Raw genomic sequence first — 22710 nt, forward strand, 5'->3', positions numbered from 1 at the left:
TGTATATTATTTCATGAATCATGTCCCCAACAGAGACTTCTCTTTGCTGATTTCCAGAGATGCCACAGCTACTGATAAATGTCTCTGTGCTAAAAATAGTACCTATTCTCTCCCATGCCCTCTGTCCCCTTTCAGCCTCCACTTCATATGAATCAGCTCCAAGAGAGGGGCACTGACCTCATCTCACCAGGAATATCAAACATCTCCACAGCTTTGATGAACCTTTTGATGAGAGTGGAAAAAGGAGAAATGTACACATCAGCTGCGTAATCGTGTGCTGGATGGGTCTGGATGCATCCTAAGATTTGTGTTTAAAAGCAAAACTGATACACATCTCCTCTGGTATGCAAGCACAGAAAAGCACCCTTTGTTTTTGTGTGGTTTTGTGGGGGGTTTTTCTGGAGGCTTCAGTAGTATTTGGATGGGGTCCACAGAAAAATCTGCTAATTTTGTCATAGACATAGAACTATATCATTTTTGTCATTATCATCACTTTCCAGATAAAACCAAGATATTAGTGTGTTTGTTGCTCCACAACATGGGTTAAATTATTGTTTCTGCCCAACAAACTCATATTGACCTTTGAATCCCAATTTTTGAATCAGGATTTTCTATCTTGATGTTATTTGTGGCAACAAACCAGATTTTAATATAGTTTTTGTAAATAAAGTCTGTGTCCCCCTCATTCCTCAAGCCACAGCACTGGGGCATCCTGGTAAAAAAATATCTGCTGTGACACTGATAGAGTGAACAGAGCCAAGTTTTCAAGAATCATTCTGCCCTCTTTATGGACAGGGAACTTGCAAAAAAAATAAATAAATAAATAAATAAAAAAATCCTGAGAGAAGACAAAGCAAAGAGGCCAACCTACGTGACCCCCGGGGGATCTTTACAGATGTGGTCAAGCTGATAGTGCAGATGAACCTGAGAAAACAAGTCCTTGGGTAAGCTCAGTTTTCCTTTACAACCTGACTGTTAATGGCTATGTGTTTACCTGTCCTTGAGGAAAGGGCCTCTATTGTGCCTTATCAAACACAGAGGAATTCCCAGTGTCCTCAGGAAGGTCTGGGGCAAAAGTTAAATTGATAATTCCAAATACGCTATCTGTGCCTCATCATTTGACACACTTTAAACTGGAAGTGCTGTTCTTTGTCCAGTGCTGTAACAGCAGAAAACTGCAGGTCTTTTTCATTTCTGTTCTTTTAATCCAATTCTACTGCATATTTTCTGTTCTCTTGTAAAGCTTTAGGCACTGCTGGTGCTGTGCCCCCTGGGTCAGATCACCTTGCCAAAGGAGATGCCAATGCCTGTTGTTAAGGGGTTTGTGTATGTGTCGAGGCCAGGTGAAGGACAGCAGTTTCCACTGATGCTACCTTACAGGATCCTGGAGGAAGCAACACTGAGTGATTCCACAGAGGGAAAGCCAGCACCTACAATGGCTGTGAAGGGAGTGAGTAAATCCTCAGACCATGGAATTTGGACTTTCTGATACACCTGGAATCCAGATTGATGAGAAGATGTGAAGATGAGAAGATGAGAAGCAGGCACTCCAATCATGGGCAAGGTGAGGGGCTTGTTCTTACAGACCTGGAAGTGTTTACTCCTGATCTGCTGGACACTGAGAAGGCTGCAATCCACCAAACAGTAGCACTCTCCATTGAGCATTCTCAACTGAAAATGTTTTGGTTTTCTCTGTAAGGAAACTTATTCTTGTATCTCCAAAATGATGGGAAGTAATGCCAATTTCTCTTTCTGCGTGTTGTCACCAGCTCCTCAACTCAGCATGTCTTGCTGGTAACTTATCCTTCCATTGCAATAAAGCAGCCTTGGTCTTTCACACCATGTTAAAGAAAATAACCAGCAGAGTATTTAAACCAGGCTTGGCTTGACTGCAGATTTCAATTGAGTTCAGCAGTAAAAGGAAACCCTATTAGTACTACTTCCCCACAGCTAGCTTTGCTCAATGCCTAGTGTTAAGATAAATTATGTTCTTCAGTGTGTAGGATGAAATAAGAGTTGCTATCACAGCAGGATGAGTTTCTCAAATCTTACTTATATTAGGCAGAAATCTTTTGTTCCCACTGAAGGAAAAATTTTGAAAATAGATAACCAAGCTTATCTTGGAGATCTAACACTTGGGGCCATAAGCCATGAGCCGTGTAGACTCAGTGCAAAGTATATCATTCTGTTTAACAGCCTTTAACAGGGACTTTGACAGAACTATTATTTCCTTCTGAATTATATATAAACAAATTCAGTTCTACAACTTCATCTCCAGACATCTCTGTTCATTGTTCTTTTATTGCCAGTATTCCTTGGCATGGTTTAAAAACTACTGAAGTATTTAATAGCTGTTTAAAAGTAACAGCTATTACTAGTTAAACTAGACATAAATGGAGGACAAGTAAATGTTGCCTTTGCAAGTAAGGTGTGTATGGAGAAGGATTTAAGAGAAATTAAATTATAAATCCAGTTACTCCATTATTCTCTGTATTTTAAGTGAGAAAGTAGAATGGGTTTGCAACATTAAGTACAGGGTAAGACTCTTCTGAGTCTAATAGAAATATGAAGGTACTGTTAGAGAGAATTTGCCAGTTACTTAGCCCTAGGAGAGCCACTTCTGGGACTGCTTAGGTAGGGATTCTTGGCTCTACATCTCAAATGTGATCAACATTTTGCTTGTAATTCTTGGTCACTAAAGGCTATGCCAGTTGTGAACAAGAACGTATTTTCCATTCAGATGGAGAAAGTAGAGGGAAAGGTATAATACAGAGTGTCTCATTTCTCTTGAGATCTATCCAAGACCTTAAAAAAAAAATCAATGGAAATCTTTCTGTTGAGTTCACCATGCTCTGGATCATATCCTTACAAAACTTATTTTATTGTCAAGTCCATTCCTTCTTTCCCATTCTGTTGCTCAATTTGCTCTCTGCTATTGGGAACTTTTTTGCAAATATTAATAAATCTGTATAATCTTTGGCCTTTAGCTTAGTCTCGATTCCATGGCACACTGTTGTACTATATGCGTGACTGCATGGTTGAGGGTTGCTCTGGAAATTACTCATAAAAATTAATTGTCTGGTAATACCACAATTGTCAATATGTGTAGGTTGCAGCATTTCCCCTGTGGGCTGTTGTAGCAGATCATAAAACTTCATTTCCAGGAAAGTTTCAAAACTTTTATTTTCTAGGGAACATTAATTATCAGAGTCCAGATGACCTGTCCCATTTCTCCATTAACTTCATCTCTTTTTGCTCTCATCAGACGTGGTAATTTGAAGGCAACTGGCAGCAGATCACAAGGCAGGCTCCTGGTTTTATGCCCTGGTTTCATATCAATGTCAGCTGAAGTGTTTAAAGGCAGCCAGACTCATAAGCCTAATCCCCAAACGAATGTTTGAATGTGACCATTTCCCCATTGTTAAACTTTTGTACCAACAGCTGATTTACAAGTCTGACACTTATGCAGACATATGCTTTGGCATTCTGCAGGCTTCCTGAGACTCATGCCCTCCAGCACTGCTTGTTGACCTCCCCTTCAAACTCAGGACATTGATGGACCATCACAATGGACAAGCCACCCTGGACCTACATGGTTGTGAAAGCTCTAGTCATGGCCCCGTTGGAGTTTACAGCAATGCATTCTTTCACTGAGAGATTATATTCCCTTGAGACCAAACCTTCTGCAGGTACTTACCAGTTCTTATGAAGTTCTTATCTGGGGAAGATTCTCATGCCTAGGATGAAATACATCAAAGAGCAAGAAAACTTCGACTCCTCCTAGATAATCATCCTGTGATCAAGACACTGACTGGTGGCACAGGAGTACAGATTTCAAGTTTCTGTTCTGCAAGATGTCAGAAACCCGTATTCCAGGCCAGCTTTCTGGCCACCAAATATCAAGCTATTCTTGTATTCTGTCTCTCCTGTTGGACCTGTTTCACTTTGTATAAATAAATAACCATTAATTGAACAAGGGCTTGAACTCAGGCTGCCCATTGAACTATTGCATTGGTCTTTCCCCAGGTCAGTGAACAGGTAACTGCTCGTGTGAAGTTAGCAAGTTGCAGAGCAACAGAGGCAGCTGAGGGGGTCCCAAAAATGCAAAGGAAAAAAAGAAAACCACTCAGTAAAGTAATTTAGTAGAGTATGAATCACCTGGTTTTCAGTCCTTGACCTGAATGAGGAAGAAGGACTCCTAGCTGTTCTAGGAGAGGCTTTGTCCGGTCATCTGAAAGGTCATAATTCCATCAAATTTTGAAAAGAGATAATATTTTAAAGTCATACTTTCTTCCTTTTTGAAATTTAAAAAAAAAAAAAAAGAAAAAAGAACACCTTTAGCTAAATGATCCTCTAACAAACCCCTTGCATTAGAATGCAGGTGCTACATATCTTTAGCATCACAATATCTTGAGTCTTAAAGTTTCTGGAACCTCTGCCCCAGACATGAAAAAGGACCTCACTGTTCCAGTTCCAATTGATTTCTTCACCTAACACTCTTCCCAACTTTGCTGGTATTTTTCAAATGAAGGTTTAAGTCTATTACTTGCACATTATTTTTACGTGATGAATATAAATTTTAGTCATATATTGTCAAACAGAAAGATAACTGAAAGCAATATGGAAAATTCAGTGATTAGTGTAACATTGTCATAAAAGATCATATAAAAGGTAAGACAAGGACTGGAGAGGTTGAGTCCTAATCTTCTTGCCTCACTGCTAGATAATATACTGCAATAACTTTAATATTTACATTTGATGGTCAAAAATATTTCTTTTCAAGCATCTCTCTGATAAGGAACTTGGATTAAGTTCTTTGATTATGAACTAAAATCCTTGTTTTAGTCAGATTCACCTCTCCATAAGCATATCAACAAATTGGTATTTCTGTAGACGTAAGAGTCTGCTTTTTCTTTAATGTCATATAATCATTCTCATAAGCACTTGCATAAAATCAGTTAAGAGTTAACCAACTAAAATATACAAATATGCGGGAGGTTTTATGAAGAACTACAACTTCAAAAGGAGTTGGTTTAGGGGTCATGACCCCATTTTTTGCAATAACTTATGCATCACGAACTTACGTAATTGGCAGCAGATAACATATCACACTCTAAGTTTTATGTCCTTGGTTTGACAACAGTGTCAATTGAAGTATTTGCTAACTGCAGAACAAATGGAGCCTCATAGATGAAAATGTTTTCATTCCAAAACTGATGTTTGTAGCAAAACATTCCCCCATTATTGTTCTTTTTTAATATTGCTAAATTCAGAAATGGATAGGGGTATACACATAATTTTGGACATCAAATAAATATTTCTGAATATAATTTATCCTAGCAAAATGGAAATACCTGAGAAAGGAAAGTATATCTTTTTCTAAATAAAATATTGTCAACACAAAAGAACACATATGAAGTGCCCTTGGATCTCTAAATCTTTGTTATCTTTAGAGCATGAATCAGCTTTAAGATAAATTATTGGGAAATGAGCAACCTGGATTGTAAAACGTTTTAGAAGGGTAGGTTTAAGCCTATGTCTTCCTTTTCCCAGAGATTGCATTAAACAGTAGTCAAGAGGCAAGTCTAGACTGCTTTTCCCTGTGGAAACTGGACACCTGTACCATCCACTTAAAAGGCCCATCCTCTTGGGACACTGGAATCTTCACAAGCCACAGCAGAAAATGCATAAAGCAAAAAATTATTATACAGAAGGGAGGCATTTAAAATAACCTTAGTGTCTTAAGGTCTTAATATCTATTTAAATTCAATGGTAGAGAAGCCAAAATTTATTGAGTCTCTCTTTGAGTGATCTGAGGCTTAGGAGTATAATTTGTTTGGGGTTTGGCTCTGAAATGTGTATTTTATGGGGTGCAGTTCTCTTTCAAGACACTTCTTTCTCAACAGTGAGAATATTGATACACACAATATTGAACAAAATTCCCAAAACTGTACAATAGAGAGGAAGAGAATGGTGGCAAATTTATTAAGGTGAAGTTTTCTGCTTGACTGAATTACAAAGTAACATCAGGAAACAATTATATACCATCAGTTTAGTAAAGCATTTGTGATTATTTCTCATCTGAATCTGCATTTAAACTGACCTGAAGAAAATATGATATGTGTTTTGAAATCTGGCTCACAGTATATTATCACCTATGATGTGTATTATTTGGTAGACAAAATTTTTGAGTTAACTTTGTTAAAAACTTTTGATATCTGGGAGAGTAAATTGCCTTCAAGGAGACTCCATGATGTAGCTAAACTAGCACAAGTTATTCATAACAGACAAGGAAAAGAAAAAATTATAATGAATAGCAGGAGGAAGGACATAAAATTTTAAAAAGGGAAAAAATGAAACTGATACACATAAGAAAAAGGGGCACCTTTTAGAATCACAGAATCATATAATGGTTTATGTTGGAAATGGCCTTAAAACTCATTGGGTCCACTACTAAGCCATGTCCCCAAGTGCCAGATCTACATGTCTTTTAAACACTCCTAGGGAGGGTGATTTCACCACTCCCCTGGACAGTCTCTTCCAATGCTTGACAACCCTTTTTCTTTAAAAATAGTTTTCTTAATACCCAATCTAAACTTTGCCTGGAACAAACTGAGACCCTTTCCTTTTTTCCTATTGCTTGTTACTTGGGAGAAGAGCCTGAGTCCCACCTCACTACAACCTTCTTTTGGGTAGTTGTAGAGAACAATATCGTCCCTCCACAAGCCTCATGTTCTCCAGGGGAAATTTGGCCCAAAGGGATGCCATAAACTGACCAAACTTATTTCTATTTCTCTATGTAGGAACAACTGTATCTTTCTTCTTAGCAAATCATTTTTTGCTTATCCTTTTCTTAGGATATGAAATTAATCCATTTCAGCATGGATTTTATTCAACTTCCATAGTGCTTTATTGTCCTTATCATTACAAACATTTTCCTGATGTCTGACTCAAATTTCTCTTGTTGGTATGTAATGTTGCATTCAGCTCTGAACAACACACACACAAAAATATTTGGATTGTATCTGCCACCAGCATTTTAGTTCATCCTTATATATTACACTCTGATTCTCATAAAAAAAACAAACTAATACACACAGACTTTCAGAAAAAAATAAATCAGAAAATGCATTCCAGAATTCCATATAATGATCTCCAGCCAGTACATATATGCAGTTTGAGGGACCAGCCCAGAACTATTCCAAAACCTTAAAGCTTGTATGACTGTGGATGTTAAGCCCTCAGCACCAACCATTTTACTCTACAGTTTTGCTTTCACCTCACACTCTTACAAGGCCACACTACTTACTAAAGTAGACACAGCTGCTGGCAAACACTCACCGAGAATAGCAAAAACTGTGATGGGACAGAGAAAGCTATTAATTAGGACAGAGGAAGTCAGATACAAAAAGGCAGCAAAAGGCATTTTATAGCCATGTTTGCCCCAGCTCCCCATAACATAGAATAATTATGGTCATGCAGCTGTGCAGCCCTTTGCCGTGGGGTGATCAACACTCTGGGTTTGATGACACAAAGGTAGATTGCAAGAGCCAAGAACGATATTGCCTTTAATAATGTCAGATTTTAATTTGGTATCTCAGAACATAACCAAGGATAAGATGTAGCTAAGATAAGAAAAAAAAATAAATACTTAATTTCAGAATACAATGAACTGGCATGACGTCTCTTAAACAATGGAACAGTCTCCCAGACTCTTCCCAGTAATGGAGCCTGTTTGTTTGGTGCTTTCATAGCCAGATTGGCAAATGCTAGAAAACAGCCTGCAGGATATAATCTTTCTTTGGCAAGAGATTGGGCTGGATGATCATTTCCATCTAAGTTTCCTCCCAGTTCAGGCTGAAGTTTTGGAAGTGGAATCTTACTTTCTTACTTTGTATTTACCATTTGAAACAGTATTTCAGCTGGAGCTCCTAGATATGACACTTAGCCTCAATAAATTCTGGTTAGAGCTCTTGGGATATGATACAAACCTCCTTAGAGATGACTGGACTGCTTCCACTGCTGTAGGGACTCTCAGAACAAGTCTTTGATACCCACAGAAATGGATGCATGCCTGTAAATGTGTGAGAAGTCAGTGTCACACGTCCCTTTAGGCTGGCAAGAAGTAGCCCAGCATTAGCAGAAACATTGTGCAGCACTATGAACAGGTGACTTTGCCTGAGCTACTATTTCCTGCAAAACAGTGGAACACAGTGACACAGCCTCTGGATTCAAGCTGACTTGTACCTTGTCAGTCTGCTACATGCTCAGAGGAAGCTTTCACCTGCTTTCATAGAAATGTCTTCGATTAACTGGTAATAAGCAAAAATAAATTTTCTAAATCCCAAAAGAGCTTCTCCCTTTTGACTCATAACATGGTGCCTCATCTCTTTAATGCCTGTCATCAGAATGTCAGTACACTGAGGCATGAATCAGTGTTATTTAATGTCTAATAAGGATCAAGCAATTAAGTATCTTGACCCAACAAAAGCAACAGAATCCAAGGGAACTGCACTGCGCTCATAGACAGCAGTCAATAGCGTTAGTGCTTCTTTGGAGCCAGTTTGTCCTGTCAAAATTTCTGTTGTGTTGAACCTTCTTCTCTAAAAATTTATTTCTTAAAAATATCCCAGTTTAGCTATAAATGGGTCATCTAAGCCTAACAAGTAATTTTGAAAAATTACAGCCACATTCTTGCGTGGGGAGGCCACATTTTTATTTCAGCAATATGGATATAAATTAGAACCTTTCCTTCTCTCTTTCTATAATAAAGAACAATGCTGTTTACTGGTTTATATATTGTAGCCCTTCAACACAAATACATGCACACTAAGACCAAGACCACCAATACCAAATGCAGAATTATTTATTGCCACCAGTACCAAATGCAGAATTATTTATTGCCATGTGAAAGGTACACAACACAACACAGCAAACATAAAAAAAAATTGAAAACAAGTTTTAAGATTAGGATTACAGAGCAGAAATAACAGGAGAACTTAAACACATTGCTGCCCCGAGAGGATGTGAATTTCAATGGAAAATAACTACCAAATGTTTCCAAAGTCAACCACAAAAAATCAAATAAGATTCAACTTAAACACAATTTATTCTGAAGATTTTGTTGTTATAGAGTCACACATGCATGTAGAATTCATGGTTAGTTCTCAAAAATTAAACTCTTCTGGACTCAGATTTGTGTAAAACCAAAAAAGGGTTTTAAAAAGAGAAATCCCTCTATTCTGTGAAACAGTTTCTGGGAACTTTCCTGGAAATCCCAGCAAGACCAGCCAAAGAAAATTATCTATGGGGAATTGTGATTGTTGCAGCAAATGTGAGCTTATACTCTGATTCATTTAATTAAGTTTTTTGAGTGAATAATGGGATACAAAACAAGGGGTATACTGAAGAAGAGTAATCAAGCTATAACAAGATCTCTCCAGTTATTAACTAGATTACACAAATGTAAATCCAGATCAGCAAAAAAGCCCTACCGCACTCACATGTTATGATTTTTCAATAGAAGCTTTAAAGCAGCATTTGTCAATGGTGTTAATTTTAAATTATATGGCTAGTGACAACACTGTATACCACCCAAGATTTCAGCATGCTGGGAAAATCACATTTCTCTTTTGAAGTTATATTTCAAAAAAACAATCATTTTTGAATTATATTAATGGGTACAGAGTGACAGAAGAAAACACACACAGTGAATAAGTTAAAAGAAATAAATAGATGTTTAAGAGACATATTAAACCTCCATATTCCAAAGCCTGAGTGACTTTTCATTTCTATTTCAATTTAAATGAATAGTAATGTACAATAATTGTGGTAGGAAAATAGAAACTGTTCTCTCATAAGCAATTCTGCTGCTTCCAAACAACAGCACTGTTAACACATTCATTTGTATTGTACTGTATTAGTAATAGTCAAAAATTGTTATGAACTTGTGGTTATTAAGTGAAATGCATTGATAGGTCCATGAATTCCTCTTGGACAAGCACATGAGACACTCAGCAACTATGGATCTGTGGCTATTATTAGCATTGTCTTCGAGTAGGTCAGCAGCTACATTTGGGTGAAGACTGGTCTCCAGTGGTCCACAAGGAGATGCACATCTAACCATGCTTATTGTGGTACAGCTTGGAGATATGACATTAAATCCTGGGAGTGTAACAGGGAGAAATGCTGTACTCAGAGATGGAGACTGAGATGCTGCTAAGTTAGAGCTGATGTTGATAACCTTTTAATGCAGAGTAGCAACAGAGATGAAAAGAGACATAATGCTTTATATTCATCTCTGCAGTTTCTGATGTACCATTCAAAACACCACCATAACTAAGGCAGGCCAGCTTGGACCAGGACTTCCAACAGGTTGTTTTTTTTCAAAGTATGCTATGTCTCAGTATGGCCTTGAAAATTTGCCTTAGTCACACCTTGTGTTTCAGATTACTCACAGGTTTCTGTGACATTTTTATGTTCAATCTGGGGAAGATCAAACAGGCCAGCTGAAAAAACTTAATGCACTTCATTTTTCCTACTAAAGAAATAAAAAATAAAAACGAAAATTAAAGAAAACCAAAACTTCAGCAAACAAAAGAAAAACCTACCAGATATATTTTGAAGAAGAGTTGTATTTTGGGCATTTTTAATACTATCCAGTTACTAGTACACCAGATTCTGGAGTGACTTTATACAGCTCAATTATATCAGAAAAGGAAGTTAAAATTTGCACCCCACACTTCAAATGCATATGGGGAGAGGAATTCTGCATTTGAACAGCTGTCTTATGTGGAAAGGAGTGACTTCATTCCCAACACACAAGATATCTGAACTGTCAGAAAGCTGCTAACAGCCTCTTTAGTACTGCCATCCTCATGTACCTCAGGACACAAAGACCTGGGCTGAACTCCAAAATTACATTGTTCAGCAGCTGAATGACAAAAATCCATCTAGAATTACAAAATTATACATCAAATTAACATGAAGTAAATAATGAATTTCGCAGTCCTTACTTACTAAAAGAATTTCCTCACATCACCTTTCCCAGAAAGTGAAGGCTGAGACATAATATGCAGTGATAAATTAAATCTCATAAAAACATTACTGACACGTGCAGAAGTACTCTGTTTTAAGTGCTTTCTAATTGAATGCCATTCAAATAAATGGCAAGTTATTGGGGGTCAGTGGCAAGCATTCCATGAGGATTTTTCAGCTATTCAGAGCTGTGAATATAAGGTGATGTATTGTTAAATTAAATATCTATACAAGAGGGCTGTGGTTACAGAGTTTGATGGCAGTGAGCACTGTACTGAATCTAAATGTCACCTTATTTATCATCCTGTATTATTTTTAGAATGTTTAGTGCTAGGAAATATACTTATGCAATTTTATACTAAAAACTCTCTATAAGAGAAAAAAAGTTGATGCCAGAACTTTTCAGAAAAAAATATTTTCTGTTTCTACAGTTCCCATAGCTGTGAAAATAAGCACCACTTCAACTATAGTCTATAACTGCATTCACCATATCAGGTCATTTTAGGAAACTCCCATGCAGGTGTTTAACCAACTATGGTTTGATGTCCTAAAGAAAAAAAAAAAAAAAAAAGGCATCAAACACCAAATAAAGTCAATAATTTTTACACACAGAATGGATAAATGTTTTATAAAATTCTTCTCTGGCCAATTAGAACCTAGAAATGAGAAAAAGTTCCAAACACCTTTAAAAGTGATTGATTAAATGCTGGAGGCAGTGTCACTGCCTCCTATTGCCACATGCTCAAATTTTATCGTCTCGTGTCAGAGACCAACTGGCCAAAGTGATGGTGGCAACCACTAACTAAGCAACTTCTGTCCTGATTACCCAGATGAGCTGCTGCTCTCAAAAAACAGGGCTGCTCAGCACAGGATCCTGTTTTCTCAGTAAACACAATTTTCCAGCTTTGTTCCCCTTAAAAAGGGAACATATTCATGGAGCCTACTAGGACTAAATTTGGGTGGTTCTTAGCAATAGATAGCTATTAGAACCAAAATATTCTCATTAAATCAGACAGATCTAGGATCCTCCCCTTCTTGCTTCTTAATTGTCACCATGACAATGTCAACACTTCAATCATCAGTGCTGAACATATGTGAGATGTGGCCCAGCTTGTCTCTTGGAGTTGTTACCTAGACTGCTTTCAGATGCACTGCTGCATTTGGCTTATATTTTTTCAGTTTTCTTGACAGTCAGAAAGCTGGAGAAAGGGGATGGGAATCAGACAACCCTTGTGGCATAGAGAAAATAGCAACATAATGCCCAGTTCTTAGGTTAACAAAACAAAACTGCTTTAAAGGCCAACTTCAACACCACTATTGGAAGGAACTAATGGCAGGACTGATTGCTGCAATATCTCTTTGGCATCTGACTCAAAAAGAGGTGTGTGCTTTGTCACATTAGCTGGGGTCACTGTAAGTCATATGAGGAGCAGATGAGGGAGTTGGGTTGGTTAGCCTGGAGAAAGGGAGGCTCAGGGGAAACCTTATTGCTCTCTACAACTATGTGAAAGGAGATTGCAGCCAGCTGGGAATCAAAGCAATCAGTGACAAGAGGAAATGGCCTCAAGCTGCACCAGGTGAGGTTCAGGTTGGACACCAGGAGGAATTCCTTCTCTGAAAGACCTGTCAAGCATTGAATAAAAGGGTTGTCAAGCACTGAAATGGACTTCCCAGAGCAGTGGTGGAGTCATCATGCATGGAGATGTTCAGGAAACAACTGGTCACAGCACTTAGTGCTATGGTTTACCTGACAAGGTGGTAGTCAGTCAAAGGTTGGACTCCATGATCTTGCAGTTCTTTTCCAACCTAAATGATTCTGTTTGTAGGAAAAAGTTGCAGCTGAGTTAAACAAGGGGAAATATTCCTCATAATGGAAATCTAAACCTTTAATATTGTAGTACCTTTAATATTATGTTACATCCTTAGTGTTAATTTGGTATAAAAGCATTTCATGAGCACGGTTTTATTTTTAAGCAAAGTCTTTGGAATTCTTTTAAAAGATGTTTACAGTAGTTAAAGAAAGATCACATTTTAAAGGTACATTTCTAATTACATTCTGGCAGAACCTTAGCTGGGAACACTACCAGCACTATTTTGATAGCAAAAGCTGTGACTGTTACATCAGCTAAGGTAATCTGCTGTCTGCTTACTATCACAATCAAATTAAAATACAAGAATATGGTCAGCAGACCATATATGTGACATAGAACACTGGGGTGCAAAAATTGGGAACAACCTTAGGAAACTTGTGAGTATACAGAACAGGACTGGAGTATTTCACTGGAAGAGCTAAACAGCTTCAAGGACCGAAACAGTATGAACAGGATGAAATCCAGAACTGCCTAGCTCAAATTCATGAAGCTGGCAGCAAAAAATATCACAATAAAATGGGCACTTGCCAGCTGCACGTGGAGGAGAAAACTCTAGATGGTTCAATCAAAGTCAGGGTTAGTATATAAGCCCCTAAAGAGAGGCAGCAATGGTAAACAATTCAAAAACACATGGGGTATTTCCAGCAGTGAGGGATGTGTTGGTCATACGTCACTGGAATACTGTGTAAAATTTAGGTCACTCCTTTCAAGGACAGACACAGCTGTGCTCCATATGGGGAAGTTCCACAGCCACAGCCCTGTCACACGGCCCCCGAGCATGTGCCTGGGCTCCCATGTTTGTGCCTGGGAAATCCCATGCCATGCACTGCATGAGCAGGAAATGCAGCCTGTGGGAAACGTGGATGACACAGATGGCCAGCAAGCCACAATCCGCCCGAGCCTCCTCGGTCACACCAGGCTCACCAAGATGGGTTGGCTCTACAGTGTGTTAAGAGAGGCTTCAGAACAAAATGTACCCAAACTTTTCGTTTGTCCTTTGGGTTTCCAGTAGATCCAAGCCATATTGCACAGCAGTGCTCAAATAACACAGCACATGTAGGGTACACCCAGCACGTCCCTGACATGCCATGCTCCTTGCCCAGGTGTTCAGCTGTCAAGCTGCATCTGCGTTTGTCTGTGACTTCCAGATGTCAACCTGACCGATGAGAATGACTGTGCTGAACCAGTGGCCATATGCTCAGCCACTATAAGCAGTGCTAATGCAAGGAAAAGGAGAGACCAGAGCCATTTTTTGTTCTCCAATTAATTCCTTCCTATATGATGCAGGAAAATGGACTTGTCATGAAACCAATGCAGAAAATTGCTTCTAGAAGGATCAGAGAAATGGAAAATCCATCTCATGAGAAGAAACCGTGCACACATCTGAACAGGTGCAGACCAATGTGAGCCTCAGCTGGCCTCATACTGTCCCAAAATCCACATGGCCTGAATTAAATCAGTGCTAATGAGGTCTCCAGCAGAACTCACCAGCTCAAGCTTAGCATTACACTGCCATAGCCCTACAGGCAGCAGGAGAGGCTCAGTTCGTATCCCAGCTCACTGAAATGGTGAGCAGAGAGGCTGGGTCTGCCTGTCCCCATCAGTGCCAACTCACCCCACAAGAGTTTGGCTGGTTAGTCCCAGTGGAGCAGTGCCTGAGGGGGTAGGACTGCCCTTAATTATTTTAAAAGTCTTTTCTAATCTAATGATTCTACAATTCTTTAATTCACAGAGAAAGGGGAGACAGGATAACTGCCCCAGCAAAGAGACAATGTTGGCACACCAACAAGCAGTGTAAATATGTTATAGATACAGTTAAGCTGAAAATATGAATAATTCTATCCATTATAGCAGCAAGATCCTGGAAGAGCTCTCACAAGTAATGGAGGAAAACTGCGACAAATTTTAAGGTGATGCTTGATTTTTCTGAGCACATCTGTGCCAGAGAGATGTCTGAAGCACCCGCAGTTGCCCCATAAGACCCCATCCTGAAAATCTCTGTTCACTGTGAACTGCAAACCAAAATCCAATTGAAATCAGAAATTTAATTAAAAGCAGCACTTCTGAGCCAGCTGCTGCCAGGCATTACGCTGGTAAAAAGTGACAGCTGCTTCATTGGCAGTGCAATGTCAACAACTGTAGAAGAAGCCAGGGAGTAGACATGGACCAAAACTGCTCAAGGATCACCCCATTTTGAAGAAGCTATTTGTAAAAAGGCTTCAGAGGCTTTTGTCTATGATTTCATCCACTAAGATACTTTACTTGTAGTTTATATTTATATTTTGCTGCTGTCTTCCTTGTTTGGGGTTTTTTTGGCTCAGTGGGATCATAATGCCAATTAAAATTAGTTAAGAGAGAAAATGTCAGTTTTTCCAAATACAGCATAATTGTTCTTAAAAAACTGTTCTCTCATTACCTATCAAATCCAGGGTTTTTTTGCAATAAATGTGCATTTCAGAGATCTCTGCCATTTATACAAGTGGATTTAGATCACTTTGATCCATTTAAATTGCATATGCAAGTATATGATTCCCATTTTTAAAAAGGAGTCATTAATATTTTTCTAAAAAGGCAGTATTTCCTTGTTTTAAGAAATTCAAATTTGGTTTCGAGTAAGACAGAATAGCAAGGAATTAGTATTGTGGCCATTAAATTAAGTTCCACAGGGAAGGGTGGACGATTACACAGAATAATTCACACATTGAAGACAGTGCACTGGAACCCAGTGTTTCATATCTGAGTTTAAAAGTAACTATTTAGTCTTTGGGGTTTTTTTCCTGCTTGAGCTTCAGGTAGATGTGATGTGCCCTCAGAAATGATGAGCTGCATCACATAGATATGCTTGTCACAGTTTTTCCCTGTGAAGAGACTATATTGCTTAGCCTAAGAATAACTTTAAAATTCACAGAAAGTGAGAACTGTTGAGCAGTTAAAAATAAAAAGTCATAGGAGGACGCACTGTTAGGCATAAACATTGAGACCCTTCAAATCAACTTGAGCTGTTGAGCTAACCTAAATATTTCAGGTCAGATCCTGATCCCAGTGAATTCAAAATGATTGGCAGCGATAACTAATGTTTCTCCTTTTATTTCTGTTTTCCTGCTAATGAGTATCAGATATAACATTGCAAGACTACACTGTAAACAAAGTGCAAAGTTAATCATTTTCAAAGGAACATTTTATTCACAGTAGGCTGTGTAGCAAAGGAATTAAGCCTGAGTAAATAAACCATTAATGTAGATGAGAATATACAGAAAAATAAAAAATAAGAAGATGCAAGTTAAAAAATTAGTGGGTATATGATGAAAGCAAAATATACTGCTTATGAGGAAAATTCAACAACTGAGTAAAATGCTGAGTAATTTCATTTGTGTGTTAAATTATTTGCAATTTCCTCCATAAAAGTAAAAAATAGAACAGAAATTCAGGATTTTTATGCCAAAGATCTTTTCTTCATCCAAGAGCAGATGAGCTAGAAGGTTTACACAATTTTATGTCATTTAAAATAGCCCATATAAACAACACATACCTGTCCAAATTAACTGACTTCCAATTCTTTCTGGGAAAAGTCTGAGCAAGAAATACTGTATTGCAATATAAAATAAGCAAATTTCATCTATTTTGGAACAAGTGAAGAATTACATGTAGTTCGGATACATCAAAATCTTTCTATCTGGCTGCAGAGGCCTATTATTAGGATGTGTTAAACCTCCCCAGAAACTTCTTTCTACTATTGATAAACAATCCACACATTACATTGGAAGATTAAGACATGTATTCTTTCCAGTACTTATGTATGTTTGTCATTAATCCAAAACAACATTGCCAAACCTCCACCACAGAAATAGTAAAAATAAATACCAAAGGTCTGGGAAGAGAAATCCTGAGGTCACAAAGAGAAGGTAACTTCAAGGGAGTATCCTGGAAATTAAGTCTTATAAATCATCATGGGCTGAAAGAAACAAATTCAGCAATTGCATAATGCCAATTTACATGGCTAAAAATAATAAGAGTCGTGGGGTGAATGCCAGGAAAAAAAAATCACTGGAAAACTTCACAAACGTTTATGTTCAAATAAAAGGCTTGAAGCAAGAAAGCTGTTTGATGAGAGCCTCAGTGCACAGCACTGGTGCCTTCCAGCCTCCTGCTTGGAATGCTGCTTGCTTCGAACAAGTCAGTCGTGCTTACAGCAATCATTTACACAAAACCAGACCCCATTGTGTTCATAATATATATTTTAGTGATGGTGGGCATAAAAGGTCAGCAGAATAATCATCTCCATTCTATATTCAAAGTAAGCTGATACTCCTGCCTTTCTGGGTTAAACTCCTCCATTCTTGCTAAAATGTTTGCTCCTCTGTTCTACAGCTTATTCAAAACCATTGAACTACTGCTGGGTAAAACCATTTATATTGTAGAAAATGAGGGTCACCCTGAAGATTATCCTATACATGATCCCTAAAGATTTTCCTTGAATAAATGTTTTGTAAATACTATTTTTTCCTGCCTTCCCCTCTGAGTCTGTTAGAGACTGAAAATGCAAACGTGTGTATCATTTCAGGCAGGGCACATGCAATCGCCTCAAAACCTGAGAATTATTAAGCTATATTATATTCAATTTCTTTATATTCTACTGCACTTGCTGAAGAAAGTGAGATGATGAATATTTGACCCTGAGTTTTCAGAGTCCCTTTTGTCTGTTATCATACTACATTGGGCTTGGGCAAAATCAAAATCACAAGGAAAGCACCAGGAGTTTTGCTGCTGATCACTCACAGCTTTCACCATACAAACCTTGGGGCTCAGAGGACCAGCCTGTGACAAAGACTTCCAGACAGCAATGAGAGCCCCCTTGACAAAGGATCTCAAAGGAATGGTGTCCCCTTTACCCTGACAGAGGCTGGACCCAGTCTTTCAACTCCAAACTATCCCAGTAACACTTTGAGGACATACTCTTGCCATGCTGCCTTTTGAAAGATGAAAAACTAATCTGAATTAACAGCCTGCTGTGCCCCTCTCCCTAAACAGTGTTAGTGTATTGAATTTTTCTGTCATGCACTGAAGTATATTCTGTCGTAAGACACTGCACATGGTGAATTTTGTTACAATCTTCTTAGGGGAGATTCAGATTCAAGCAGATTGCATCTCTTTATCCTCATCTACAGCACACCTGAAACAAAGACAATGGTAGAAGCATTTTCTGTTTTCTGCCAAGGACTTCATCTGTATTCACTGTGTATAAAGTCACTGCTTAAGTATAACTCTACGGGGTTCCACTTCTGGACTAGACTGTTGTCTTTGCTGCAGAGCAAACCATTCAGATGACTGTGATTATACTGTACTACCAGGGGGTCTGGCCTGAGCTCTTGAGCCACAGCAGCTTTTGAGCAGTTTTCTTGATGGGTAGCAAGGATGTGCTTGGCATGGGGGTTTCTGGATAATCTGATTTCCCACTGATGGAGGTGTGTTAGCAGCTGCTGTTGAAGTTAATATTGCTGGCTCCCCCAGAAGCCAGTTGTGCACCCTATCCAGCTACATTGCCCAGCAGGACCTTGCAACAGCCACTGTAACCTCCTGTACATCTCCTATGCTCTTCCACTACACAAAAGGGTAAGAATATCCACATTTGCAATGAAACTTGTTTCTGCTCTTAACACATACTAACTATGCAATTTCACCCAGGGGCAGATGGATAATATTGCTAAGTCAGTCTGATGGTCCTGTTAGCCCCGCCTTGGCCAGGAGCTGTGGCCATTTCCCTTGTGCCTCCCCTGCATCACAGGTATCAATTCATTTCATCATTAGCAAGTTTACGGAACTAACCTGTCAGGAAATAGCTCTTTTTTTCTAAAGCCAAGCTCTTCTGCCCTCTAAGTCCCCAAAGCACATCACTGCAGATCACTTCAAGATCACACAAGACCCAGTGCAAGCAGAAGTGAGAAAGGATTAATGGGATGGAAAGTTGCACCTTTTGTAATTCAAGTTGCATTGAAAGTTATGCTATTAGACAATATTTTAGGGATTCTAAAGTAAACCCACTCACCAAAACCATCTGGGTTTAAAACCAGAATTCTTTAATCCAGAACCTTTTGTTTATCTAGTTTCTACCCCAGCCTGACAGGCTGCTGGTACAACAGGGGCACTGGAGAGCATCCAAGGAGAGGCAGGTGCAGAAACCCACTAACACATCGGGGGGATGTACACTTGGTCACACAGCAAAGCCTTGGTAGATGGTTCACAGGCTCAAGAAAATGTTGGTTTCCACTTACTCAGGATGAGCACTGCACTAACAGACCATAGCTGTGGAATCAGCTCTCTCTCCAAATTAAACTCTTTCCCTGTTCAACCCAGAGTCAGCAAAAAGTGAGGGGAAAAATTTTTGAAAGCTTCAGTGCAGGGAACCTCTTTGTTATATATGACACACTTGTCAGGTATTTGAAGGTAAGAGTAGCAGGGTGGGTAGGAGATTCAAAGGCCATGGCTCTGCTAGGGATTTTATAGACAAATCTGCAGCGTTTTCTTTCCATACTTCAGGCATTGCCTAGATGTTTGGATTCGTATGTTTTTTCTGAGTCATATATATTTTATTTAAAAAAAAAAAAAAAACACAAGGAAGATAGGAAAATAAAAACAGGTGTCATCTAAAAGTGGTGAAAGATTGAGAGAGAGACAGCTCCAGAGACAGCCAGACCCATGTACAGTCTCCAGCATATGGTAACTTTTTTTCCAGAGATGTCACTACAAGCAAACAACTGCAAATGGAGTTTATCCACCACCAATTTCAGCAATATAACATTTACCCACTTCTTACAGATACCAGACAGGTGAGTAATTTACCACTGCACCTCTCTTCAGTCACCAAGTAGCCACTTAGATGAGTAGAAATTGTCCAACTCTTATTTCAGGAAAGTCTTTTTCATTTCCTTCACATAGAGTTCTACCACATTAAGGACATGGAGCTTAGATGACATGAGAGGTGGAACTCTTCCAAAATACATTTCAGTTCCTGTCAGAAAGTATTGCGTGCCTTTGTGCAGGAAATTATAAAATAGAAAATAAACATGTAAATATACCATTTCAACACAACCTCTACATCAAAGCAGACCTGATGGTTTTAATTTCAGCTTTTTGAGGTTTTGCTTTTATAAGTTACTGAATTTATTTTGTAGCTCCTGTTTATGAAAAGAACTTTAAAAGAGTTATAAATTACATTTATCAAATGAAGAAAAACTACAGCTATAAAGTTCTCAGAAAAAAGGAAATAATGTGAACCATGTATGTGCACTTGTGCGAGGACACACACACACAAACTTATGTATTTTTAAGTTAGTGACTGCTGAACCACAGACCACATGCAGAAGAGTAAAAACCACCCGTAACCAGATGTGCCACTGTAAAACCCATATTTTAGGATATATTCTATGAAATCCTCAGTATACAGGAAAACGTAAGTTCCCACACTATTAATATCAGTGATATGTATTCCTAGAAAGACTAACTACCTTCACACACCTAAAAATAATCCAAGTTCCAACTGGGACGTACAGCCTTTGGGAAGTAGAGAGGGGGTTTACCAGAGTTAAAACACAGGATTTTGAAAAACATCCAGCTTAACACAGACATGAGAAGAGCAGCAAGATGTCACTTCAAACCTTCTGAGAACCAAAGGGCTGCAGAAGGAATTCCACCCTTTCCCACGGAGTTAATACCTGAGCGCTGCACCTTGGCTGAGCATGTCAGAGCATGGCTTGTAGGACCACGCAGAGCCACCGTTTGTTTCACCGTGAAACAGTGGCCTCAGGACACGCTAGAATTTTCCTGGGGCAGGAAAGTGTAGCAGTGGGCTAGTGAAGCAAAATGCTTCAGTTCTCTGCTCTATCCACAGTTGAATAGGAAACCCCAATTCAAAGGTTTCCTTCTAGCTGTAAAAACAAAGCAAAGCTGTTTACAGGGAATGGAGAAAAAGTCATTTCCAAAGTCCCTATCCAGCTGTAAATAGAGTATATAAGACCAGATAGCATTTTTACCTCGGACTGATCTAGTAGAGCAAAGTTTGTTGATATTCAGGGTTGCAAACCCATCTGTTTACTCAGGCTTTGTCTGTCAGCATAGTTTGAAGAGGTCACTTTGAGAGATCAATTTTTTTTCCTGGGGGTTTCTTCAGAGCTACCACAATTTGTTATTGCGTCTCTTTAGAGGCTTTAATTTGTGGTTTTCAAGATTGCATAACTGCACAGAGAGGTGGTGAGAGGCCCACATGAACAGTTCAAAATAAGTTTGACAATATAGTAAATATCTACTCAGTAATTTTCCCTGGACTGAACACCGTGAAATGCCAAAGAAGCTATTAATCAGGCTAGTGGATGAACATGGCTTTGTGAGGGCTGGAGCGTACGTTTCTCTTCAGATGCTAAAATACTGAATTACCTTTATGTTGACTCCAACTAAAGATGATGCACCAGGGCGCTACAAACCAGGCACCTGATTAGATTGCTCTGAACCAGCCTATTCAGAATCAGATAAAGAAAAAAATAAAATGGGGTTTTAATTTTGCTTTTTATTTAGGGTTCTTGTAGTAAGTTACATAAAAATGAAGCAAGCTCCCTAGCCTCCCATGAGGAGGTTTGGCATTCATTTTTCCATTTCGTAGATGATAGACAGGAGGCACAGACACGCACAGTCATTTTTGGAGCATGAACTGCACCTGGGAGAATTGGGGGTCTTTGGGAATTTGCAGCCAGAGACCTGGCATTGGTCATAGGCAGAAGCAGGGCACCCAGGACCCACAGGCACACTGGGTTGCATCTCCCAAAGTCAGTGTGACAGGCACCTGGGTGAGTGGCAGCTGCAGCAGTAGCTCAGAGTTGCATGAGCCACATTTGCATAGCAGAGGGCAGTGTTCAGCGCTTTGGACAAGTAATGTCCTTTTCTGAGGAAGCTGGTGGGGAAATGATGCGCATGCTGCAAGCTGGGAACCCTGCAAAAATGGAGTGGCAAAGTTCTGAGCAGAAACACCAAACCACGATTAAGCTCTGTACTTCTGGGACAGGTCTCCATCTAGTTCAGCCGGAAGGAATTTACAGGTCATAAATTCCTTCTGATGGGTGAAGATTGAAGGTGGCCAGTCAGTGAACACTTTGTTACCGATACACCCAACCCAAAACCACTCGCGTGTCCACTCTGTGGACGGCACACAGGTCATGCTCGTGAGATGACACCTCAGCACTCAGTTTAAGAGTTTTGCCAGACCTAGTCTCGTGAGAAGCTTGTTTGTATGTCACTTGACAGGTGCAGAAAAGTACTGCTGTCTCCTCCTGGGACGGCGTAAAGGAGTGTCTCGCTGCTCACGGGGATGGAGCAGGACCCCAGTGAGCAGCGGGACATCGCAGACGCAGCGCTGTCCTGTCGCCTCCACGGTCCCCCCTGCCCACCCATTGTGCCGCTTCCCGCAGCCCCGGCCCCGCAGCGGCCGCGATGCAGCCCCGTACTGCCGAGTGCCGCAGGGGGCAGGTGCGGGGCCCGGGCAGGTGGCGGGGCCCGGGCAGGTGCGGGGCCCAGGCAGGTGGCGGGGCCGGGGCCGGGCGCGGACACCCCGGCCGGGGCTGAGGGCCCCGCGCTCCCGCCGGCGCCGCGGCTTCTCGGCCAACAGCTCCCTCTGGCGGCCGCCCGCGCCCCTCCTCCGCCCGGGGCAGCGCCCACCGGCCCGCGCCCACCTGGTGCCCCAGCGCTGGGGCCGCCGCCGCCGCCGGGGCCCGACCCGCCTGGCGCGGACCCGGGGGAAAAGCGGGGCCGGGGCAGCGCC

At 40.0% G+C, this 22710-nt stretch overlaps 1 long non-coding RNA gene across 1 annotated transcript; it reads left to right on the plus strand.

Annotated features, from left to right (window-relative positions):
* The first annotated feature begins 801 nt into the window (after positions 1-801).
* Positions 802-5674, plus strand: LOC131589188 (uncharacterized). Its single transcript, XR_009279694.1, has 3 exons — positions 802-944; positions 1244-1694; positions 3493-5674. It is a non-coding gene; the product is annotated as an uncharacterized LOC131589188 (long non-coding RNA).
* Positions 5675-22710: the final 17036 nt, after the last annotated feature.

This window comes from Poecile atricapillus, chromosome 1, assembly GCF_030490865.1.
Source record: "Poecile atricapillus isolate bPoeAtr1 chromosome 1, bPoeAtr1.hap1, whole genome shotgun sequence".
NCBI lineage: Eukaryota > Metazoa > Chordata > Aves > Passeriformes > Paridae > Poecile > Poecile atricapillus.